Below are 18,948 nucleotides of genomic sequence, written 5' to 3'. Positions count from 1 at the left end.
AGTTTCCTGAAAACTAGGAGAGTGGATGTGTAAATTCTAGTCCAAAAGCCTCCAGATTCAAGACCTAAGAAGAGTACTTGTTTCAGTTCACATCCAAAGTCAGGAAAAGAGTGATGTTCTAGCTTATGTGGGTGGGAGGAACTCCCTCTCACTTGCAGGAGGGTCCTTTGCTCTATTCTAGCCTTAAGCTGATTGGATGAGGCCCACCTACATCAGGAAATGCTTTACACAGTCTACTGATTCAAATGTGACTTTCCTCAGAACACCCTGTGGACACACCTAGAATGTGTGTGTTTGCCTAATGTGAAAAACGTTTGCTTAAATATCTGGGCACCTTATAGTCCAGTCAAGTTGACACGTAAAATTAATCATCACAAAAATTAATCGGAATAACTATTACTGAACTAGGAAATAATGTGACGTTAATAGAGTAGTAGAGAAAGGTAGTATGTTGAATGAGTATGTGAACTTGAAAGAGGATAAGCGTGTGCATATTGAAGAATGTTGTTGGCTGAAGAAGAATTTCAATTATGTGCTCACATAAGGCAGCTTTCCCACAGGAAACCTTGGCAGTTATTCAGGTGTTGGACACTTTGGGAGCATTCTACCACTGACTGACAGGGAATGTGCATGTAAGCAGCATTAGCTGATAAATTTGCAGGCACTTCTATCAAAAGAACTAGTGAACTAGCCCAGACACTGCTGGATCCCATGCAAAGAGCCCCAGAGAATGGTCATTCTCTGAGGTATTATTATACTCTGAAATATTATTATAAGGAATTGGCTCATTCCTTATACAGCAATACCTCATTCTCTGAGGTATTGCATGATACTTAAAATATATATACTGATGGCCTGGCTTTGTATTCAGTCGGGGTAAGGTATAGTCTATTCACTACCAACTGATCTTCATTTATCAATGTCATATATTCTCAACAAAATTATCCCTCTCCTACCTCATGATACCCACCTGCCACAACTCCAGCTTTTGAAATTCCAGCTCTCCACACAACTAAATGTGGCTGGAATAAAACCCACACAGGCACCCTGCTTGGTCTTGCTTTAAATTCATGATCACTAGCCAGGGTTGGCTTCATAATTTGCAGGGCTAGTGCCAGATGAAACCATTGGGCCCTTTGTTCAAAAGGCAGGAAAGAAGTCATAAAGTGCACTAAAATAAACATAAATCTTTTTCACTTTAAGAATATTTTATGACTTATAAACCATAACACAGGGTAATTGTGGTTCATGAGTAGTAGGAACAGACATTTGTAAATTGAAAGAAAATTAATATTTTTGGTGTTATAATGTAATACAATGAAATTTAGATTGTTAAAACATTCTTTTATAAACATTTCGAGTCAATATAATTAAAAGCAACTTCAAGTAAATGCAAGACTAAACTTTTTTTTTAAAGTTTTATTTATTTGTTAGAGAGAGAGAGAGATCACAAGTAGGCAGAGAGGCAGGCAGAGAGAGAGGAAAGCAGGCTCCCTGCTGAACAGAGAGCCCCATGTGGGGCTTGATCCCAGGACCCTGAGATCATGACCTGAGCCCAAGGCAGAGGCTTAACCCTCTGAGCCCCCTAGATGCCAGAAGACTAAACATTTTTTTTTTAAAGATTTCATTTATTTGACAGAGACGGAGAAATCACAAGTAGGCAGAGAAGCAAGCAGAGAGAGAGAGGGGGGAGGAAGCAGGCTCCCTGCAGAGCAGAGAGCCCGATGCGGGGCTCGATCCCAGGACCCTGGGATCATGACCGAGCCAAAGGCAGAGGTTTTAACTCCCTGAGCCACCCAGGCGCCCCAACATTTTTTGATAGATTTTAATTTTGAGAAGGATCTTTCTAGTGGTGCAACAGTTACTGGAACTTTCAAGAGTTTTTTTTTAATACTTTGACTAAACTGGCCTGTATTTCTGATAAATTATTTTGAAATACAAATTTTAGTACTTCTGAAACTAATGATTCTTTTTGAGCAGATTTTCTAAAAATATTTAATTCTTCATAAAAATCATTTTCAAATAAATCTGAATTTAATTTTAGATATAAATTTATACAATAGCAATTTAATATTTCTTCTGGTATTTCTTGTAATGCATGGATATTGTACCAGTAACTGAAAGTATATGTAATTCAAGATGTTAGTTTATACGCTCTCTTGCTGATTCTTCAACTGCAAGAACAAAATTGTTTTCTTCATTAGTAACCAGTTCATCTGAAGCTTCATATGAAAATAATATTCCTTTCTGCTGAGTGTGATGATTTTTAATTTAATTCCTTTTTCTAAGCCTGTGGCTCTTTGCTTTGTGATGTTATAGCACGTTTTGAAACTAGAGATTCTAAACTTTATGAAGAGTTCCAATAACTCCCTTATATGCTTTACTGCAATTTTCATGTGTATGCTTTTATTTTATAACAGTTTTACTGACAAGTTTGCTGCCTGAGAGCCAGCAATTCCCATCTTACTGCTGGGGCCAGTGAGTTGATACTTGGTCAGACAATGCAGGGCAAGCTCCAACAGAGGGGCAAATGGCTTCCCTTTGTGGTTCCAGGAGCTGCTCCCATGCAGAGTTCTTTCTTTCTCCTGGGGCCCCTACCACTTGAGCTGCTGCCTCTGTAGTTGTGACTGCCATTCTGGGTGGTCAGCCTAGATTATGGTGCCCCAGACTGCCCTGAGACATCTGTCAGGCCACCTGTGGTGTGAGTGTGCAGCCCTCCTTTGGACTGATTCTGTGCATATGCGGGTTACCACACTGGACCACAACCATTTGTGTGTGCGGCATCCTGACACATCTGTGCTCATTCATGTGCTCCATTGTCCCACTAAAACTTCCACAACATGAGTTCCAAGATAAAATTAAGAATTTCAAGATGGAGATACCAAAACTTTAAACCAGTCATAGGTTTCTTCTGTGTATAGGGTCCTGTGTAATTGGATAGGTCACCTGTCAGTGAAGATGGCCCTTTATCACCCCCAGTGGACCCCTAATCCTGCTCTTTCCATAGCTTCTTCATGCTTGTCTGAGGCTACTTCAAAGCCTCCAACATTTCCTCTCCCATCCTTGATCTCATTTGATGACCTTGGGCCATATTTCACTGAAAAGCAGAAACAGAAGTACTAAGATGACAGTTTGTATAGATGGCTACTGCCTCATTAACACAGCGAACTATCTCCGTGTGCAAAATTCTACCTTCTCTCCCGTTACTCCGTCTGTTACGCAGGCGCGCTAAGTCTCAGCATTTCCTTCCAATTCCAGAAGTTCACTCCCTGCCTCCTCCAGCACTAGTCATTACCTCTGTACCACAGTGTTCATACCAACACACAGTGGAATTTCTCCCATCTAAAGGTCACCTTTCCTGATCTTCTGTTTCCCTGTAGCTACTGCCCCATTTCTGATGGCCTCTTTCTTTGAAAGAGTTTCCATGTTGACTGTCTCCATTTCTTACTTCACCGTACCTCCCAAACTCACTTTAGTCAGATGTTTACTTCCAAAGAAACTTCTAGTGTCACATATACTAATGACTCCCATGTTCTTGAATCCAGAGGTCAGTTTTTAGTACTCTGACCTGACTAATAGGATTTGTACAACTGGTCATTTTCTCCTTTCTTACTTCCCTCCCCTCCCTTTCTTCCTGACCCTCCTTTCTTCCCTTCCCCTTCCCCTTCCTTCCGTTTTATTTTTAAGTAATCTCTGCAGCCAACATGGGACTCAAACTCACAACCCTGAGATCAGGAGTCACATGCGGTGGCAACTGAGCCACCAGGCTTCCCCATTTCGTTTTACTTAAAACACTTAATCCCTTAGTTTTATGACATCATGCTCCTTGCTTTAAAGACCATTTCTACACTGATGACTCCAGATTCAAATTTTAGTCCAGACCCTGTCCCTGAGCTCTAAACTTGCATATCCAGCTATGTTGGAGACAGTCCTTGTACTCCTTGTACTCTCTGTCGCATGAACTACGTTCAATCTAACAGCAAATTCTTGGGCACCACTTTCGTATTCTGACCACTTCATATTCTGACCGATACCCTGCTGCACCTTGGTCCAAATCACTATCATGATTTACTTGAATTACTGCAGTAGTCTTCGAACTAGTCTCCCTCTTCTGTTTGTACTTCTTGACAGCCTATTTCCTATGTAGGGGTCCTGTTAGAAGTAAGGTCTGGAAATAGCAGTCCTTTGTACAAAACCTCCTACGGCTTCCCACCCCATTCAGTAAAAACCAAAGACCCTACGACAACATAAGACTCGTACTTCCTGGTGGCCACTCTGCCCTTCTTCCTGAATCTCCTACATTCTCCTCTTGTTCATCCTGTTCCATACACCTTGCTACTTTTCAGACTTGTGAGGTTATGCTCCTTCTTCTGGGCCTGCGCTTGGAATATTATTTCTCCAGATACCCTTGTGGATTACTCCCTCACTTCTTTATGTCTTGCTCAGCTGAACTCTTCTCAGTGAGGCCTTCCCTAATGACGGTGTTTAAAATGGCAAGCTCGCACGCCCTTTCTCTGCATGCCTTTATTTTTCTTCATGAGCTCACCATTTTTTGGTTTTATTTACTGCTTTATGGTTAGCGCCTAGAGGTGCTTGCACATACTGGCATTCGATACAGATTTGTTAATTAAGTAAATACATAGCGTTTTTAAAATCAATGTGGGATGGAAGATCTGTCTCTGGGATTTTGTGATCAAAAAGTCCTGTTCAAAATGACAGAATTTTGTGGTTCTTGGTAACAGGTCTTAAGATCTTTCTGAGGAGTTTTCATACTGTATGAGGTATCACTTCAACGTGACAATATACTGACCTTATGATCTTGTGCTAATTAGCATATTGTGATATAACCAAATGATAGGAAAGAAAAAAGATTGCTGCCATTGTGACTACAGTAGTCACTGTACAGATTGGATATGACTGCATGAGCTGTCAGGCCCAGGAGCATATGAGCACTTCTGCAGGAAGCCTGATCAACTCTTTCATATAACTGTGATGGTATTTGTGGTAAAGAAATAGCAAATATGCATCATGCAGTGCTTGAAAGAGCACCAAGGGCTTTAGGGTAGAAAGCCATCCCACTTCCTTTCAGCAGAGCATGAAATCACCCTATTACCTTTTACCAGGTTATTTAGATAAAGGGATAAAGGGATCATGCCCATTAATAAAACATCACGCATTCTTGTTTCTTCAAGGGACGTGATAACAAAACGGTGCTATTTCCCTGTTCTTCCTCCTTCTCCACAAGTAGGGGGCACTTTGCTGTGCTGCATTATAGCGAGCATGTGTTGCCGTGAGGGTTTTATTGTTTGTATAGATGACTTTGAAGTGGGTTTTCTTGTTGTGAGGGTTTCTTCAACATCTGCCTCATAGAATCTTTTTCTCCCTGGCTAACCCATGTCTGACCTGGAGAGAAGGTAATACAAATACTGCCATACACATCACAGTTGTCAGGCAGTCACATTGCTGAAGGATATCATAGGTGGTTTTCTTTGCTTTTCTGGGATAAGATTTGTTTTAATTGATACTTTGTTGTTCTGGCAGGCTTGTCTCCTGGCCAAGTCACACCCACTCAATGGTTTTATTTTAATTTCTGCCCTTTTGCTCAGTTGGTGAAAATTTTCCCACCCCCATTTTATTACCAACCAATTTGAATGTCCATTTAGTGTCTGACACTCAGTTTTGAAACAGAATTTTGTTCAGGACTTCTGCACAGCTGCTCATGTAGACATTAATTACAATAAAATAGTAACAGCCTGTTAGGGAGGTTGCCTTGACATAGGAATCCAAAATGCCCTAATGGATATATAAAAAGCCCTGAATATATCACAGGAGCTTAAAAATAAGAATACTGTCCTACAAAGAATGGTGCTACCTGAATGTTTGGGCCCAATCCATATTTTGGATGTTTCTGTGTGGTTGAACATCAACAACCCCAATATATTGAAAAAATCCCACTTAAAATACATTTTGGGGATTCCAATTTCAGTTAAATAAGTGTTTTTAGTTTTTTAACTTGGGACATGAGATGTGCATCACCATTATTTATAATAAACAATAAACCTAAATATTTAACAAAAGAAATAGTGAAGTATGGCAGATTCACACCATGGAATATCACACAGCGTTTGACACTGTGTTTAAATGGGTTTTTAATGATGTCAAGTAGTTATTCTAAAAGAGCCAGGGGAAATAACAGGGGATGGTGATTGTATTCCATGTATGATCACTGCTATCTAACACTAAGCATAGAAAAAACACATTAGAACGTTGAGGGCTGCCACTGTGGGGTGAGTTGACGTGATTTAAAAAAAATTTTTTTGCACTTCAAGTTATATTTTTTGTTGACACATAGAACATTCTCATCATGGATCCAAAGAGATTTCAAGATTATCTTGATGATAGAAGTCAGTGCCTCAGAGCTTCCCAGCTGAGGCAGGTAACAGATGAATGAGGCAGGCGAGCTGTAAGTCTTGGGGAGCAAGAGCTCCATTGAGTCCACACCACGTAGAAACAGACAAAGGCCCCTTAGTCTCCGCTAACTGGTGCATTACAGGTCTTTCATAATCTGTCTTGGTAGTTATTTTCCAGTTTCAGAGCAACTGGATTTGTACACAAAACTTTTATACAAAAATTTACACAAAATTTTTACACAAAACTTTCTAGATTTAGCTCTTGGGAGTTTTTGTTTGTTTGTTTGTTTGTTGGCTTTTTTTGGAAAGCAGCATGTAGGCCAAACAAAAAAGGCCAACCTGTTTACCTCAGGTTAAGTGAACAAGTACATGTCACATTTACATTATCCCAGGAAATATCTGAAATATTTTAGTGATAAGTATGCTCAGTATTGACTGTGAATTCAGTAGTCCTTACAGGGCACATCCCTATGCACAGTTTAGGACATTTCCTCTTCTTCCTTCATCTATCCTTCTCTTTCTTTTTTTCCTCCCTTTTTGTTTCTTTTTTTTTCCCTTCCTTTCCCCTCTCTCCCTTACTGGCCTTATTAAATAAGAGATACAGTTTCCATGAATGTCCTATGCCTTGAAGATTGCCCAGAAGTATTAAACAGATAAACTGCATGGAACTGTCAGGGTCAGAGCAAGGATGTCTAGTTCAGTGGTTTTCTAACTGTTTGGTTTTAGAACTACTTTTCGTGCTTCAAAGATTATTGAGGACTTAGAGTGTTAGGCTGGTTTAGTCAGTAGAGTGTATGACTCTAGATCTTAGCGTCATGAGTTAGAGACTTGCCTTGGGGTTAGAGTGGACTTAAAAAAAAAAAAAAGGATGGGAAGGAAGGAAGAAAAGGAAGGAGGGAGGGAAGAAAAGAGGGAAAGAGAAAGAGAGGAAGCCAAATTGGTGAGAAGGAGCTTGAGTCATTTGAAAAAAAAAAAAAAGTATTGAGGACCTTAAGGGCTTTTGTTTATATAGGATATAAATTTATAAAGTCATAAAAGCATATAAAATTACATATTTATAAACAAGTTTGTAAATGTTTATGCTATTATAATTTAAAGTGGAAAATTCAGAAAGTATTAATAGCTACCATATGTAAATAAATATTTTTTGTTAAAAATTAAGTTTGAGGGTGCCTGGGTGGCTCAGTGGGTTAAGCCGCTGCTTTCGGCTCAGGTCATGATCTCAGGGTCCTACAATCAAGTCCCACATCGGGTTCTCTGCTCAGCAGGGAGCCTGCTTCCTCCTCTCTCTGCCTGCCTTTCTGTCTACTTGTGATCTCTCTCTGTCAAATAGATAAATAAAATCTTTAAAAAAAATTAAGTTTGAATTTAAAAAATATTTAGAATTTTAAGTTGAAATTTATTCAAAATTAATTTGCTTTTGAAATTTTATCGAATTTTTATTTTTTATTTAATTTTTTAAACATTTTAAAGATACTAAAATAAAATTTTGAAATAATAATTTACATTTTTCCGTATCTCCTTAATGTGTAGCAATAGATCTCTGGATTCTCTTGTTTTGGCATTTGATCTGTTGTGATACTTGCCGTCTTCCATCTCTGGAAAGCTCCACTGTATTTGTGAGAGAATGAAAGTAAAAATGTCAAATGACTCCTTACTATTGCTATAAAAGTAGTTTTGACCTTCTGTCATCACTGACATACTCTTAGGATCTCTGAGGAACCCTGCTTGCACTTGGAGCCATGGTCTAGGTCCTTTTGTAAGCTAACCCAGCCAGGAAACAACATGAGGTTGAGCACTTGCCCCTTCCCAGCCTCTCATCTTTTCCATCAGCCTGCCGCAAACAATTCATCCTTTTGAATTTAAGGAACTGTTACAAATATCTGTGGGAGAGAGAACATATTAAGCTGTTAACAGCTATCAGTTCTTTAGTGTGAATAAATTTAATTCATTTCAATGTTAGAGAACACAAGAGAGAAGGGCCTGAAATGGAGTACGGAAAGGTCCCTTTCCCAAGCTCAACTTTTTCTGTTTCACTTTGGGGCCTGGCCTGGGAGCAGACTGGTTTCTGGATACTTCATTCAAAGCTATGAAATAAAGTCATTCCCCAATCACTTTCAATGGCTTATCTTCAAAAGCTGCCCGAATTGTAGTACTTCTGTGGTTGCTCACATACAGTTTGGGACTCACCGATCCAGGAAATGGGATGAGTTAAAATTACTAATAAAAAGCCAATCAAAATAAAACCCATTAATTTCTATGAAAAGTATTTTTACTGGTAATGATTCAGGAAGCTCTTCAATAATATGTCTTTATCCCATTTTGTCCTTCAACTTCCTTTAAGCCTAGAAATGCCTTATGTTGCCTTAGCCCCTGGTACTCTTTCTTAAATATTTTTTTTCTCTCCTTATGACTTACTTACCCTGGGGACATGCATTGCTGTTTCTTCATTTCTAAGAAAGTAACCATTCTATTTGAGCATCTGTGCTGAGACATCCTTGGAAATTAAATTCTAGTGTTAGAATATAGTGTTGGATAATGATGACAATTCAGTGCACTGGTAGTTTCCACAAATGGAATTACAAACCTGGTTAATCGGGGTGCAGGCGAAGCAATCAACTCCAGCCACTGATAATTGTCTCTTTGCTTTGTAAGTGTTGATATCTTCCCAAGCTGGCTGTTGCAAGCATATTCAGAGAAAAGGGCTGACTTCTGCTTTGTGGGGTGCATCTCATCGGATTGCTGGCCTAGTCACCTAGTCTTAGGTCCCTGAACTGTGAGGGATCTGCTGAGATTGGGTCACTCTAGGGGTGAGCTGAAATTGTGGTTTTGGTGAAATGTGTGAGTTTAGTTGGGTGAAGTAATTTATGCTGATGGGGTAGTGCCAGAGTTCAAGGGTAGTTTGAGAAATTGGATACACAGAAGTTAGAAGCAAAATCACTGATGATGCAGATTATGGGGGAAGGTGAGAGTGATGATTGAGTGGTGGTGAGGGACCAGATAATGGGTGCAAAAGGACCCAACTGCAAACTGATGGGGCAATGTTTTGTGTTCTGGAGGAAACATCGGTTGTGGGTGGTGAATTTAGTGCCATGACTCAGCTGTGCAAGATTCTTTCCACGTTAACCATGTTCAAACAGACATTTATTTGCTTATAACCATCATATCAACATACCCCCGGGTTATTTATATTTTTAAAATTTTGCTTATAAAATAATTTTGGAAAAATGCTTCTTTGCAAGGAATATAATCCAAGCATACATGGACGGTCAGGAAAAAATAATATCTATGAAATCATCTGACTGTGGTTTGTCTATCATTTTTAAGAAAAGTCTACCAGTGATTGCTAATGTTTCACCACCAGGAGTATAGGCCAGGCATTTCCTCTCAGCCTCACTTGCAGGAAACCCTGATATACTGTATCGGCTTTAATCTTTCGGGTGGGGCCTCTTCAGGGGAGCGCCTGCCCCTCCGGTGGTCAGAGCAGCTGCTTCTGACAGAGTCTTAGTTTGGACAACTCGTGCTCAGAACATATCAGAACTAACAGAGACCTTCTGCCTTACTAAGAAATTAGTTTTTTTAAAAGGAGAGTTTGTGAAGAAAATGCACAACTGTCCACAAGCATTTTGGGAGTGGAAGAAGCACTCATGGATTTTCTCTTCACAAAATCTCTATGGACTGCTTCTTGTTCATGGGGAGAGTGTCTTTTTGTCCGATGCAGTCCCTGCCTCTTCATGTACACACTTGTCCATCTTCATCTTTGCCATCCAGCCACACTGGTCCTCTTTTAGATCTAGTCGTGCCCTATCTCCTCCCGCCTGAGGGGATGCTGATAGTGTTCCCTCTGCCAGGAATTTCTTCCCATCTACTTAATCTTTACATCTTTGCTCACAATTTTATTTTCTCCAGAATCCTCCCCTTAATCTCCAAACTTTGCTGTATTCCTCAAGTACTCTGTTCCCTTCTGACACAGGTACATCTCAGTATGCTATGTTATGTGTTTTAGTTGATGTGATTATCTGATAATATTTTCTCTCTACTGGACTTAGAGCAAGTCTTTTCTCTCCTCCTCCCCTCTCTTTTTTCTTTTCTGTGCATTGTTATATCCTCAGGGCCTGCCACACTGTCTGACACATAATTGGCATTCAGTAAATACCAACACATGAAAGACTGAATGAACAAGTGAGCTTTTTTTTTTTTTTTAATTTTTTATTTTTTATAAACATATATTTTTATCCCCAGGGGTACAGGTCTGTGAATCACCAGGTTTACACACTTCACAGCACTCACCAAAGCACAAACCCTCCCCAATGTCCATAATCCCACCCCCTTCTCCCAAACCCCCTCCCCCCAGCAACCCTCAGTTTGTTTTGTGAGATTAAGAGTCACTTATGGTTTGTCTCCCTCCCAATCCCATCTTGTTTCATTTATTCTTCTCCTACCCACTTAAGCCCCCATGTTGCATCACCACTTCCTCATATCAGGGAGATCATATGATAGTTGTCTTTCTCTGCTTGACTTATTTCGCTAAGCATGATACGCTCTAGTTCCATCCATGTTGTCGCAAATGGCAAGATTTCAGTTCTTTTGATGGCTGCATAGTATTCCATTGTGTATATATACCACATCTTCTTGATCCATTCATCTGTTGATGGACATCTAGGTTCTTTCCATAATTTGGCTATTGTGGACATTGCTGCTATAAACATTCGGGTGCATGTGCCCCTTTGGATCATTACGTTTGTATCTTTAGGGTAAATACCCAATAGTGCAATTGCTGGGTCATAGGGCAGTTCTATTTTCAACATTTTGAGGAACCTCCATGCTGTTTTCCAGAGTGGCTGCACCAGCTTGCATTCCCACCAACAGTGTAGGAGGGTTCCCCTTTCTCCACATCCTCGCCAGCATCTGTCATTTCCTGACTTGTTGATTTTAGCCATTCTGACTGGTGTGAGGTGATATCTCATTGTGGTTTTGATTTGTATTTCCCTGATGCCGAGTGATATGGAGCACTTTTTCATGTGTCTGTTGGCCATCTGGATGTCTTCTTTGCAGAAATGTCTGTTCATGTCCTCTGCCCATTTCTTGATTGGATTATTTGTTCTTTGGGTGTTGAGTTTGCTAAGTTCTTTATAGATTCTGGACACTAGTCCTTTATCTGATATGTCGTTTGCAAATATCTTCTCCCATTCTGTCAGTTGTCTTGATTTTGTTAACTGTTTCCTTTGCTGTGCAAAAGCTTTTGATCTTGATGAAATCCCAATAGTTCATTTTTGCCCTTGCTTCCCTTGCCTTTGGCGTTGTTCCTAGGAAGATGTTGCTGCGGCAGAGGTCGAAGAGGTTGCTGCCTGTGTTCTCCTCAAGGATTTTGATGGATTCCTTTCGCACATTGAGGTCCTTCATCCATTTTGAGTCTATTTTTGTGTGTGGTGTAAGGAAATGGTCCAATTTCATTTTTCTGCATGTGGCTGTCCAATTTTCCCAGCACCATTTATTGAAGAGGCTGTCTTTTTTCCATTGGACATTCTTTCCTGTTTTGTCGAAGATTAGTTGACTGTAGAGTTGAGGGTCTATTTCTGGGCTCTCTATTCTGTTCCATTGATCTATGTGTCTGTTTTTGTGCCAGTACCATGCTGTCTTGATGATGACAGCTTTGTAATAGAGCTTGAAGTCCGGAATTGTGATGCCACCAACGTTGGCTTTCTTTTTCAATATCCCTTTGGCTATTCGAGGTCTTTTCTGGTTCCATATAAATTTTAGCATTATTTGTTCCATTTCTTTGAAAAAGATGGATGGTACTTTGATAGGAATTGCATTAAATGTGTAGATTGCTTTAGGTAGCATAGACATTTTCACAATATTTATTCTTCCAATCCAGGAGCATGGAACATTTTTCCATTTCTTTGTGTCTTCCTCAATTTCTTTCATGAGTACTTTATAGTTTTCTGAGTATAGATTCTGTGTCTCTTTGGTTAGGTTTATTCCTAGGTATCTTATGGTTTTGGGTGCAATTGTAAATGGGATTGACTCCTTAATTTCTCTTTCTTCTGTCTTGCTGTTGGTGTAGAGAAATGCAACTGATTTCTGTGCATTGATTTTATATCCTGACACTTTACTGAATTCCTGTATAAGTTCTAGCAGTTTTGGAGTGGAGTCTTTTGGGTTTTCCACATATAGTATCATATCATCTGCGAAGAGTGATAATTTGACTTCTTCTTTGCTGATTTGGATGCCTTGAATTTCCTTTTGTTGTCTGGTTGCTGAGGCTAGGACCTCTAGTACTATGTTGAATAGCAGTGGTGATAATGGACATCCCTGCCGTGTTCCTGACCTTAGCGGAAAAGCTTTCAGTTTTTCTCCATTAAGAATGATATTTGCGGTGGGTTTTTCATAGATGGCTTTGATGATATTGAGGTATGTGCCCTCTATCCCTACACTTTGAAGAGTTTTGATCAGGAAGGGATGCTGTACTTTGTCAAATGCTTTTTCAGCATCTATTGAGAGTATCATATGGTTCTTGTTCTTTCTTTTATTGATGTGTTGTATCACATTGACTGATTTGCGGATGTTGAACCAACCTTGTAGCCTGGAATAAATCCCACTTGGTCGTGGTGAATAATCTTTTTAATGTACTGTTGAATCCTATTGGCTAGTATTTTGTTGAGTATTTTCGCATCTGTGTTCATCAAGGATATTGGTCTATAGCTCTCTTTTTTGGTGGGATCCTTGTCTGGTTTTGGGATCAAGGTGATGCTGGCCTCATAAAATGAGTTTGGAAGTTTTCCTTCCATTTCTATTTTTTGGAACAGTTTCAGGAGAATAGGAATTAGTTCTTCTTTAAATGTTTGGTAGAATTCCCCCGGGAAGCCGTCTGGCCCTGGGCTTTTGTTTGTTTGGAGATTTTTAATGACTGTTTCAATCTCCTTACTGGTTATGGGTCTGTTCAGGCTTTCTATTTCTTCCTGGTTCAGTTGTGGTAGTTTATGTGTTTCTAGGAATGCATCCATTTCTTCCAGATTGTCAAACTTATTGGCGTAGAGTTGCTCATAGTATGTTCTTATAATAGTTTGTATTTCTTTGGTGTTAGTTGTGATCTCTCCTCTTTCATTCATGATTTTATTTATTTGGGTCCTTTCTCTTTTCTTCTTGATAAGTCGGGCCAGGGGTTTATCAATTTTATTAATTCTTTCAAAGAACCAGCTCCTAGTTTCGTTGATTTGTTCTATTGTTTTTTTGGTTTCTATTTCATTGATTTCTGCTCTGATCTTTATGATTTCTCTTCTCCTGCTGGGTTTAGGGTTTCTTTCTTGTTCTTTCTCCAACTCCTTTAGCTGTAGGGTTAGGTTGTGTACCTGAGACCTTTCTTGTTTCTTGAGAAAGGCTTGAACCGCTATATATTTTCCTCTCAGGACTGCCTTTGTTGTGTCCCACAGATTTTGAACCGTTGTATTTTCATTATCATTTGTTTCCATGATTTTTTTCAATTCTTCTTTAATTTCCCGGTTGACCCATTCATTCTTTAGAAGGATGCTGTTTAGTCTCCATGTATTTGGGTTCTTTCCAAACTTCCTAATGTGGTTGAGTTCTAGCTTTAGAGCATTGTGGTCTGAAAATATGCAGGGAATGATCCCAATCTTTTGATACCGGTTGAGTCCTGATTTAGGACCGAGGATGTGATCTATTCTGGAGAATGTTCCATGTGCACTAGAGAAGAATGTATATTCTGTTGCTTTGGGATGAAATGTTCTGCATATATCTGTGATGTCCATCTGGTCCAGTGTGTCGTTTAAGGCCTTTATTTCCTTGCTGATCTTTTGCTTGGATGACCTGTCCATTTCAGTGAGGGGAATGTTAAAGTCCCCTACTATTATTGTATTATTGTTGATGTGTTTCTTTGATTTTGTTATTAATTGGTTTATATAGTTGGCTGCTCCCACGTTGGGGGCATAGATATTTAAAATTGTTAAATCTTCTTGTTGGACAGACCCTTTGAGTATGATATAGTGTCCTTCCTCATCTCTTATTATAGTCTTTGGCTTAAAATCTAATTGATCTGATATAAGGATTGCCACTCCTGCTTTCTTCTGATGTCCATTAGCATGGTAAATTCTTTTCCACCCCCTCACTTTAAATCTGGAGGTGTCTTCGGGCTTAAAATGAGTTTCTTGGAGGCAACATATAGATGGGTTTTGTTTTTTTATCCATTCTGATACCCTGTGTCTTTTGACAGGGGCATTTAGCCCATTAACATTCAGGGTAACTATTGAGAGATATGAATTTAGTGCCATTGTATTGCCTGTAAGGTGACTGTTACTGTACATGGTCTCTGTTCCTTTCTGATCTACCACTTGTAGGCTCTCTCTTTGCTTAGAGGACCCCTTTCAAGATTTCCTGTAGAGCTGGTTTGGTATTTGCAAATTCTTTCAGTTTTTGTTTGTCCTGGAAGCTTTTAATCTCTCCTTCTATTTTGAATGATAGCCTAGCTGGATATAGTATTCTTGGCTGCATGTTTTTCTCGTTTAGTGCTCTGAAAATATCATGCCAGCTCTTTCTGGCCTGCCACGTCTCTGTGGATAAGTCAGCTGCCAATCTAATATTTTTACCATTGTATGTTACAGACTTCTTTTCCCGGGCTGCTTTCAGGATTTTCTCTTTGTCACTGAGACTTGTAAATTTTACTATTAGGTGACGGGGTGTGGGCCTATTCTTATTGATTTTGAGGGGCATTCTCTGAACCTCCTGAATTTTGATGCTCGTTCCCTTTGCCATATTGGGGAAATTCTCCCCAATAATTCTCTCCAGTATACCTTCTGCTCCCCTCTCTCTTTCTTCTTCTTCTGGAATCCCAATTATTCTAATGTTGTTTCGTCTTATGGTGTCACTTATCTCTCGAATTCTCCCCTCGTGGTCCAGTAGCTGTTTGTCCCTCTTTTGCTCAGCTTCTTTATTCTCTGTCATTTGGTCTTCTATATCACTAATTCTTTCTTCTGCCTCATTTATCCTAGCGGTGAGAGCCTCCATTTTTGATTGCACCTCATTAATAGCTTTTTTGATTTCAACTTGGTTAGATTTTAGTTCTTTTATTTCTCCAGAAAGGGCTTTTATATCTCTCGAGAGGGTTTCTCTAATATCTTCCATGCCTTTTTCGAGCCCGGCTAGAACCTTGAGAATTGTCATTCTGAACTCTAGATCTGACATATTACCAATGTCTGTATTGATTAGGTCCCTAGCCTTCGGTACTGCCTCTTGTTCTTTTTTTTGTGTTGAATTTTTCCGTCTTGTCATTTTGTCCAGATAAGAGTATATGAAGGGGCAAGTAAAGTACTAAAAGGGTGGCACCAACCCCAGGAAAATATGCTTTAACCAAATTAGAAGAGATCCAAAATCGTAAGGGGGGAGAAAGGGGATAAAAAGAGGTTCAAAAAGGAAGAAAGAAAGAAAGAATAAAAAAAGAAGAAGAAAGAAAAAAGAAAAGAAAAGAAAAGAATTTAAAAAAAGAGAAAACACCTAAGAAAAATTTAAAAAAGAAAAGATATATATATTAGATAAACTAGTAAAAAATCGTTAAAAAAGAAAAAGGTAACAGTTAAAAAAAAAAAATTACCCGAAGGCAAGAAAAAAAAAAAAAAAACCAAAAAATGAAAAAGAAAAAAATTAAATTAACTGCAAGACTAAAAAAAATCCCAGGGAAAAAGCCATGATTTCCATGCTTGGCTTTCTCCTCCTCTGGATTTCTGCTGCTCTCCTTGGTATTGAAACCACACTCCTTGGTAGGTGAACTTGGTCTTGGCTGGATTTCTTGTTGATCTTCTGGGGGAGGGGCCTGTTGTAGTGATTCTCAAGTGTCTTTGCCCCAGGCGGAATTACACGGCCCTTACCCGGGGCCGGGGTGAGTAATCCGCTCGGGTTTGCTTTCAGGAGCTTTTGTTCCCTGAGCGCTTTCCGTAGAGTTCCGGAGGACAGGAATACTAATGGCGGCCTCCTGGTCTCCGGCCCGGAGGAGCCGAGAGCCCAGGGCCGCACTCCTCAGTGCGCCCTCAGAGAACAGCGCCCAGTTACTCCCGTCTGCCCGACCTCCGGCCGCGCTCCGAGCTCACTGAGCCTGCGACCGGTTCAAGGTAACACCGAGCTGCGAGCTTACTGTCGGCTCTGTCTCTGTAGCCGGCTTTCCCGTTCCAATACCCGCAAGCTCTGCGACACTCAGACACCCCCGATCCTTCTGTGACCCTGCGGGACTCGAGGCCAGGCTGACCCCGTGTGGGCTTTGCCCCGGGTAGCCTCTGGAGCGATGTCCCTCAGCGGAACAGACTTTTAAAAGTCCTGATTTTGTGCGCCGTTGCTCCGCCGCTTGCCGGGAGCCGGCCCCTCCCCCCGGGGTCTATCTTCCCGTCGCTTTGGATTCACTTCTCCGCCGGTCCTACCTTTCAGAAAGTGGCTGTTTTTCTGTTTCCAGAATTGCTGTTCTTCTTCTCTTCGATCTGCCGATGGATTTTCAGGTGTTTGCAATCTTTAGATAAGCTATCTAGCTGATCTCCGGCTAGCTGAAGCAGTCTCAGCCTGCTACTTCTCCGCCATCTTGACTCCTCCAACAAGTGAGCTTTTATTGAGTGCCTCCAAGTTTTCAGACACTGCTAAGTGATGAGACTATATCAGTAGGATGCTTGGGGTTATTTGTTACACAGCCATAGTAACTGGAACAGTGCTAATGTAACACTTGAGTAGACCTTGAAAGAGGATATTTTTTTTTTCTTTTGGCCAGATAAAACTGGAAAAGCCATGACTTTTTAGAAGGCCGAGAAGTTCAGTGTGGTCAAGAAAATAAGGTTGTGGGATAGATTAGGGAGGTGAAAAATGGTGCAGTGAGAAAATGTGCTGGATGGTTTAGTGAAAACCATAATGTTCTTGTCCATTAATATAGGTAATGTTCTTCCAGACCACTGCTTTTGACAATGTATTTCTTTTTAATTGAGAAAGTTTATGTCATAGAATTTTTGGAGGCTTTCTGAAATTTTCATTGGGCATAAGACAGGACTTCAGATTATTTTAAACTTCTTGCAGTTCTTTGTTAGTTAACTTTACTCTCCAAACCCAACTAAAATTGAACTTTTCTTAAATGACAAGTTACAGTTAAACTGATATGTACTTTAAGTTTTTGGGAAAAACAACAACAACAACAACCCACCCTGTTATTCCTCATGAGTATTCACATCCAATTTCAGCATGATTTTTTTTTTTGGGGGGGTGGGGTAGGGTGAGAGCAGAGTTGGGAAGGAGAAGCATCTCATCAGAGTATCCTGGATACTAATACATTTTATATATAATTTTCCACAGTAGTATTGATTTTAATCAGCTTTCAAGATGAAGCACCACATTTGTCAAAGCAGAAGACCCAAATGTGCAATTTTTTGTTAGTGGAAAACTGGCCATAATGAATGTGCTAAATATATTAGTTATTTATTAACCTCAACATGCAAGAAAGCACTAGATCATTAGCTTGTCTTATGAACAAACAGTGGTTGCAGCCTGACCCACTATTCAGCAGAACGAGTGGCCTGTGAAGATGGCAGTTTGTGAGAAATGCCTGGCTAAGTGTGAAGCAGGGATACTATTAAATGAATGCATATGGTACATAGTGTAATTATACCACTCATGGCAGGAAAGCATCACCGTTTTATCAAATGGTGAGCTGTGTCCATCTGAATTCATGGTATCGCCCGTCTTGGGATACTGTGTGAGTTTTGCAGTCCTGGAAAGGTTTCAGGTCAAGTTTTGATTAATTTTTGGTGGTTCTATTTGGTTATTGAAGTGTAGCTTGATTGGGTGTATTTTTTTCCCCCTTTTCTTTTAAGCTCTGACAATCTTGATTAAATTTCCCCTTGAGGAGTAGGAGGAAAACAGCAAAGTAACTGCCAAAACCTCTTTGAAATGAATGGCTTTAAGTAGTTTGAACATACCATCCCAGAGTCACCTCTCTGGAAGATTAGTGGAAGGCAGCAACGCCACGAAGATCATGGTACCTGCCAGCTGTGGATTTGTTCTTAATTGATTGTAACACAGTTTGCTCCTAAGGCTCAGATGCAGGGTTTATTTCTATTTTTCTCACACTGCTTCTTATCTTATAATCAAACAACTGTTCGTCTACTTGACACAGTTGGATTCGGTGTTCAGCATTTAAAGTGTGTGGGTGAGGGGTTCAGTTTTGTGATGCTGCTTTAAATTTTTACTGTAAGAAACATAAACCAAGTTCTGGTATAGGTAAGGTTTTGTACTCAACAAGCATCTACTTATGGGCCATCCCCAGGCTGTGGACTATGATGAATAGAATTTCACTCACAGCTGCCAAAGAGAAGTCTACATGGTCTTTGACCGATTTAGCTGCACATCTTATGCAAATTGCCTACAACCCTATATACATTTGTGCTCTTCTTAACCAGAAGTACAGTCTGTAGTTAGCCCTTAGGGGAGGTTTTAATGGACAAGCACTTGATTTATTTCACGATATTCAGGATTGATTTAATACATCCTTGTTGAGCACCAG

Source organism: Mustela erminea, chromosome 21, assembly GCF_009829155.1.
Source record: "Mustela erminea isolate mMusErm1 chromosome 21, mMusErm1.Pri, whole genome shotgun sequence".
Lineage (NCBI taxonomy): Eukaryota > Metazoa > Chordata > Mammalia > Carnivora > Mustelidae > Mustela > Mustela erminea.
The sequence above is the reverse complement of the archived record's forward strand: the minus strand, read 5'-3'. Positions refer to the sequence as shown.